Below are 8459 nucleotides of genomic sequence, written 5' to 3'. Positions count from 1 at the left end.
AGGGCTGCCATATTCGACATAAGTGATACGTGTCAATTGTCTCACTCATCCCACACCATGTCAGGGTTATGCCCTCCCTGTAGCATCACTTACCAAGGGGCCATGCCATCCCTGGTGATTGATGTGGGGAACCACAATCACAGTCATAATCATATACACACAACATCTCATCTCATATCTCAATTTCATATTACCAACACAATTCCATATCACATACACAACAGATAAGTCCAACAAAATATGGGTTTACACACCCTTCGAGCAATTCACGTCTAGATTATCAATTCTTATCAAATAGTATAACAATAACTTTTACAAATTAATATAATACTCAACAAAATTACCAATTTAATATAATTTCAACATAACGGTAAAATCCCCAATTTTTCCAAAACCTAGCCCACAAGCACTTTTCTACAGTTTCGTTCTCCCTCTCAGATCATCATTCTTATAAATTAAATATATATTTCTAATCCTCAACACATACAGAATCTAATGAGATCCTCAATTTCTCAAACAGAAATAGTCCAATTTTTCCAAAGCCTAACTTACAGGCACTTTTCTATGATTTCGTTTTCTCTCCCAGAGCATCATTTTTACAAATAAAATATATTTTCATAATCCTAAATTCATACAGAATCACATAAAACAAAGAATTCTCTAAACATAAATAATCATAAAATTAGGGTTCTTCCTCTACCCAATTCCCTCATGTAACTCTACATATAAATAGTCCCCTTTTCCCCCGTATCTGGATAAACATGCAGCAGTTGAAATAAAACAGGGATCTCTTGGGATCCTCCTCTAAGTGCCCCTTGGTCTTCAGAGAGAAGAAGAGGGAAAGAAGAGAGAACAGAAAAATAATAGGAAGAGAGAATGAGAGATGTGTGAAAATGACAGGTGAGGGGCGCTATTTATAGGATTTCAGGCTCACCTACTGGAACGGCCCGTTCCAAAATTGGAACGCCCGTTCTGGACCCTTCAAACCTACGCAAATTTCACAACTGGAATGGCCCGTTCTAAAACCGGAATGGCCCGTTCTCAAACTCAGCAGAACGGCCCGTTCTGTTTCCAGAACGACCCGTTCTCCCTCCAGAATGGCCCGTTCTCCCTCCAGAACGGCCCGTTCTCCAAACCAGAACGGCCCGTTCTCCAATTGGAACGGCCCGTTCTCCCACTTCATTTTCTAAGAATTTCCTTATTCCGGAACGGCCCATTTCACTTTTGAAACGGCCCGTTCCGGGCAATGAATTGGGCCCTTGGCCCAGCGAAAAATTGGGCTGTTACAATACTCCCCTCCTTTATGAAATTTCGTCCTCGAAATTTTTGCAATGGTAGACTCCTCGTTTCTTACTTTCTAATTCTTATGCAACCTCACTACTTTATTCATGTACAACTCTATCAATTTCACCAAGGAATGTCTAAGGGTAAGACAAGTAAACTTGGCGAGCCTATCCACTCATCATCTTACTTCCAAAATAGGACGTCTAAGTGCTACAAAAATTCTTAAAGACTTCTAGCATACTAAACACGAGTATACAATTTCTCTACTCCTCTCTTCACCTTAGGCCACCATGCTTTCGTTGCACCACTCTGATACATCCTCCTAAGGTCCCGATACATCTCATTAACTCCTAAATATATGTTAAGAGTACTGTTATGTCCTTCCTATAAAATCATCTTTCTTAATTCAAGGTCACTAAGCACCCAAGTTTTTTCTTGCACCTCAAAACAACGTCAATTTCTACTCATAAATGGTTATCTATACTTCTAGCAATCTTCTCCACTTGGTTCCCTAAGAAAGGATCTGACTCCTAGGCTTCTCTAATCTCATCCACTAATTCACTAGTCACTTTCAACATAATCAATTCAATGCTCCTAAGGATAATCTCACACACCAAGCATAAGTCTTAAATTCTTCAATCAAATCCAACCCTTAAATCATTAAAAATGATTTATCAGAGGTCATCATAATCAAGGCATCTACCACAATATTGGTTTTACTTTTATGCTCATTTCTAAAGATCAAGCACCTAAGCGTAAGTACACTCGATATTCATATCAGATCTCTAATTTCACCACTCCATCTACACCCAAGTCAAACTCTTATCCATCACCTCATCCTATAGCCTTATATCTTGTCACCAAAATGAATCAACAAATTATGTTTCTCCAATTTCCTTCAACAATTCCTTCGTTACTCAAGTCATACTTAGTCTCACACTACTAAAGGTAATCTTATAAGCCCAACTTAAGTCTCTAATTTGAGCCAAAAGGATTCATCTCTCTAATCATAAGGGAAGATAAATATAAAGGTTTCCTACACAAAACGTCGGTCATCACAATGACTTTACTCAATTAACAACTAAGTTTGAAATATTAGTCCTCCAGAAATTAAACTCTCTTTTGTCACAAAATTAGTTCCTTCAGTCAACAAATAATTAAGGCTCTAACGATCAATAAATACCTCAAGCTTAGAATCATATAGGCAGTGTCTCTAAGTGTCTCTAAATATTACAACTACTAACTTAAAATCATAGGTAAGGTAATTCCGCTCATGAATTTTCAATTACCTAGACACTTAAGCTACTACCCTTCCTTCTTGCATCCATAATCCAACCAACCCATCTTAGAAGCATCACTATATACCACATAATACTTACTAAAATACCGTAGTATTAACACTAGTCAATCTTTCCTTAAGAGTTTGAAAACTACTCTCACATTTGTTATCCCATACAAAGGCAACTCTTTCCTAGTCAATCCAGTCAAAGGTAATAATAAGCGACCCAGAGAAGTAAGCGACGAAATGCTTTGGGGAATTAAAAATAAATAAATAAATAAATAAGCATATGTCCAGGAATTCCTGATATAGATTAACCTTTCGAACTACTGCTGAATCCATGGGTAGGCAAGAGACAACCTGGTGAACTGAAACATCTTAATAACCACAAGAAAAGAAAGCAACAGCGATTCCCGTAGTAGCGACGAGAGAAACGAGAGCAGCCTAAACCGTGAACTGCTATCTTAAAAATTTACTCAATAAATTTCCTATAAACTATCCCTATAAAACTCCTAACCTCACTAATTGACTTTTGGTATCTCCCACTTAAGCACAACTTCTACCATAGGTAGATCTACGTTATATCCGCGCAAGAAATTACAAGGCCTAGAACACTCACCTCATACAATCAAAAATCATACTTAGATAATTTAGCCTAAATCTATCTTGGATATATCTTCAGAATTAACTAACTCTAATATGATGATATCACATCTTAAGGTCAATCTCACTAAACACACAACCATTCACTAATTAATCCATAAGGTCATCTATCCTCATATCCACATACATGCATATCAAATCATATTAGAATACCTACTTTAAACCATCATATATACCATCCTTAAGCATGTAAGAATCAATCATCGTTTACTCCATATAGCATGTACATGAACCAACTTTACCACTTAGCATCATACAACTTAAAAGACCTCTCAATCCACATGACAACACCTCAAAATATCATATCCAAATCAGTTTTCATCCTTGCATTGCCTAAAAACTCAAAACATCATGACACATTACATATTCCATCAACAAATGGCAACGAAAAATGACACCTAAAGAGTTATACTCCTCCACATGATCTCAAACCTATCTCAAAAGAAAGCTAAGAGAATAAGCTATAACACTTATGAAGACATGAGATTCTAAAAAAATCATCTTCTTAGCTAAAAATTCAAAAAAATCCAACAAATATATTCAACGCTTACAATTAGACTTCCAACCATCAAAGCAACTATAACTGGAGTCCTAGATCTCCGTTTTATCTAATTCTAGTTCCATTAGAAAGATAACGCCCAAGGCTACAACTTTTCTGAAGACTACAAAAATCTAATTCTGTCAATACGGTACTCAAACTGGCACAACGAAACTACAAAAACTTCCTCTACACCGAACTACAATAGTGTATCAATATATCTAAGGCCACAAAAATACCTCAACTCTTCCAAACTCACTCCTTTCTACCTCAAACTCATATTCAAGCTTTCCACTACAATCCTAACTCAAAACAGCTCACATACTCAATACAAAGGACTTAGAGAATAAAATTCACATACTACCTAAACCATAAAAGGTTAACATGTAAGCACCAATACTTAAGGAAATTTCCAACGTTCCAACCTCTCATTAAATATCAAAACTCAAATTCTCAGATACAACTTCCTTGGATTCACTCGCTACTACTATAGATTCCAGAAATTCCATTAACCGTAAACTCTCGACAAATCAATGTCTCACCCAAATCTAAGGTCCCAATATTTTCTAGTTGATTATCAAGGCTTTGTCTACTACTACTGGTACATATGCTCGCAACACGAGCGATACCACTCAACCACTACTTCTTACGTAAGCAAGGAGTATCAAAACAAATAAGCAATCATGAATAGCATCAACTAAGCTATATCATGTCTTTCAGCCAAACTATGAGAAAATAATATAAGTGTAAGCACAACACTAACAACGCAAGGAAAACATCATCATTATTATCTTCATCATAAAGCAAAATATTATTAGAGTACACACAATTAAATAAACAACAAACATAGTCGTTAATCATTAGCACATCAATCAGTTCCATAATTCATTTCATCATTCATATACCAAACAAGCATAGTAGTCTCATAACTCACGGCCGATTGGATCGACCTGCTCTGATACCACTAAATGTGACACCCTTACTACCCCAACACATATACTGTAACTTTAGAAATAAATGTTTAAATTTCGATAAAAGGGTTCACAATAGAATACTTCAAAAATCGTTCTTCAATAACCACAATAATAAGGATTTAGAAAATCAAACACAAGAGTTTACAAATTGTTTTCAAAATGATATTTACAAATCCAAATCCATAAAAAATTCTGTTCTAAAAGCCCTCTGCCCCGATGTCACAATATCAAAGCATACCCCTAATTTAACTGTTGGCATTCTAGATGCCACTCGCAGCCTGATCTTCCTCACCTAAACATCCACAAAATTGTACGTTTAAAAAAAGAAAGCATCTATACGTAAAGCACATAAGGAAAACACAACATAATCTCATCATTATACATTAATGAAATATTCACAAGCATTTATATATATCATAATTTATCAATCATTCAACATCTTCACATCTCAATCAAACAATCGACACAAATCTTACAATTAACACTATGCCAAGACCACGCCACAACTGACATAAGTGATACAAGTTAATTGCCTCCCTCATCCCACACCATGCCAGGGTCACGCCCTCCCTATAGCATCACTTACCTAGGGGCCGTGCCATCCCTAGTCATTGATGTGAGGAACCACAATCACATCACAATCCACACAATCTCTTGCAATTAACCCTATGTCAGGGTTGCCATATTCGACATAAGTGATACTTGTCAATTGTCTCACTCATCCCACACTATGTCAGGGTCATGCCCTCCCTGTAGCATCACTTACCCAGGGGCCATGCCATCCCTGGTCATTGATGTGGGGAACCACAATCACAGTCATAATCATATACACACAACATCTCATCTCATATCTCAATTTCATATTACCAACACAATTCCATATCACATACACAACAGATAAGTCCAACAAAATAAGGGTTTACACACCCTTCGAGCAATTCATGTCTAGATTATCAATTCTTATCAAATAGTATACAATAACTTTTACAAATTAATATAATACTCAACAAAATTACCAATTTAATATAATTTCAACATAACGATAAAATCCCCAATTTTTCCAAAACCTAGCCCACAGGCACTTTTTTACAGTTTCGTTCTCCCTCTCAGATCATCATTTTTATAAATTAAATATATATTTCTAATCCTCAACACATACAGAATCTAATGAGATCCTCAATTTCTCAAACAGAAATAGTCCAATTTTTCCAAAGCCTAACTTACAGGCACTTTTCTATGATTTCGTTCTCTCTCCCAGAGCATCATTTTTACAAATAAAATATATTTTCATAATCATAAATTCATACAGAATCACATAAAACAAAGAATTCTCTAAACATAAATAATCATAAAATTAGGGTTCTTCCTCTACCCAATTCCCTCATGTAACTCTACATATAAATAGTCCCTTTTTCCCCCCGTATCTGGATAAACATGCAGCAGTTGAAATAAAACAGGGATCTCTTGGGCTCCTCCTCTAAGTGCCCCTTGGTCTTCAAAGAGAAGAAGAGGGAAAGAAGAGAGAACAGAAAAATAATAGGAAGAGAGAATGAGAGACGTGTGAAAATGACAGGTGAGGGGCGTTATTTATAGGATTTCAGGCTCACCTACCGGAACGGCCCGTTCCAAAATTTGAACACCCGTTTTGGACCCTTCAAACATACGCAAATTTCTCAACTGGAATGGCCCGTTCTAAAACCGGAACGGCCCGTTCTCAAACTCAGCAGAACGGCCCGTTTTATTTCCAGAATGGCCCGTTCTCCCTCCGGAACGGCCCGTTCTCCAAACCAGAACGGCCCGTTCTCCAATTGGAATGGCCCGTTCTCCCACTTCATTTTCTAAGCATTTCCTTATTTCGGAACGGCCCGTTTCACTTTTGAAATGGCCCGTTCCGGGCAACGAATTGGGCCCTTAGCCCAGCAAAAAATTAGGCTGTTACAGTTGGCACTCGTCACCGCAGCTCGGCGCCTTTGACCTTACTTCCAAAGCCACCAGGTGGTCATCAAAATTGACTACCCAATTAAGCAGATACTAAGAAAGTCAGAACTCACCAGGCGCATGATAGCATGGTCAGTGGAGTTTTCTAAGTTTGGCATCCGATATGAAAGTCGAGGCCCCTTAAAGGCTTAATGCCTAGCAAACTTTGTGGCCGAACTCACCCTAACCTCGACAGAAGAAAAACAGGTATGGACTCTACATTTTAATGGATCTTCCAACACTAAAGGTGGTGGTGCAGGTATTATTTTGGAAGGACCAATTAAAGTCACCATAGAGCAATCTCTTAAATTCAAATTCAGAGTCACTAATAACCAAGCAAGGTACGAAGCATTACTAGCAGGTCTGAGGTTGGCTCGCGACCTCTGAGCGCAAAGGGTGAGTTGCAACAGTGACTTAAAACTCATGGTAGAACAACTTAGTGGGGCATACCAGACCAAGGACACCCTACTGCAGAGGTACTTTCATGCAGCATCCCAACGGATCTCATCCTTTGATGAATTCACCATACACCATGTGCCCCGAGAGTAGAATGTCAGAGCCGATCTCCTATCCAAGCTCGCCAGTACAAAACGCCCAGGGCAACATCGGACCATCATCCAAGAGACTCTAAATTCTCCCAGTCTAGATGATAAAGTTGTCAACGCCAATGATAATGAAGACCAAGGATGGATGACGGGTATATGGAGCTACTTAAAGGAGGGAACTCTACCCGAAGACAAAGATGAAGCTCGGAAGATGAGGATAAGGTCGTCCAATTTTGTCATCATCGGAGACAGTTGTTCAAACACGGCATCTCGACTCCCCTATTGAAATGCCTAGCAAAGTCCCAAGCCACCTACGTCGTTGAAGAGATCCACCGAGGAATATGCAGTATGCACCTCGGGGCACGCTCGATGGTGACCAGGGTGCTCCGACCTGGATATTACTGGCCCACACTGAAGTCAGATTGCCAAGATTATGTGCAAAGGTGCAAAGAATGTCAGCAGTTCAGCAACCACCTGAAGTCCTCCACAAAATGATGTCACCGTGGCCCTTTGCCAAGTGGGGAATGGACATCCTCAGACCATTTCCCCCGCGAAAGGTCAACTCAAATTCCTCCTTGTGGCAGTCGACTACTTCACCAAGTGGATTGAGGCATGCCCACTTGCGAAAATCACCCCCGAGAACGTGCAAAAGTTCACCTGGAAGAACATCATTTACAGATTCGGTATCCCACATTCCCTCATCACCGATAATGGTAGGTAGTTCATTGCACAGAGCTTTGAAAGCTTTATCCGAGAGCTCGGTATCAAGCACCTACCCACCTCGGTGGAACATTCCCAAACCAACGGCCAAGCCGAAGCTATAAATAAGGTCATTCTCTGGGAACTCAAAAAATGACTAGGAAGCACCAAGGGACAGTGGGTTGATGAGCTCCCCAGCATTCTCTGGCCATATCATTGCACCCCCCAGTCCACGACTCAAGAAACTCCTTACAAGCTAACCTACGGAGCCGATGCCATGATTCTAGTAGAGGTCAGCGAAACGTGTCATCAACGGCACACCTTTGACAGTGAACAAAATGCTCAGGAAACGGCAGTCAGCCTTGACCTAATAGACGAACTCAGAGAGGAGGCTCGGATTCACGAAGAAGCTTGCAAACTTCGAGCCTCTAGAAGGTACAACACACGAGTCCGACCACGCTCTTTCCGGGTAGGCGACCTGTTATGGAGACTACAAGGCA

This window comes from Cajanus cajan, chromosome 3, assembly GCF_000230855.2.
Source record: "Cajanus cajan strain Asha chromosome 3, NIPB_CcT2T_4, whole genome shotgun sequence".
Classification (NCBI taxonomy): domain Eukaryota; kingdom Viridiplantae; phylum Streptophyta; class Magnoliopsida; order Fabales; family Fabaceae; genus Cajanus; species Cajanus cajan.
Note: the sequence above shows the minus strand (reverse complement) of the source record.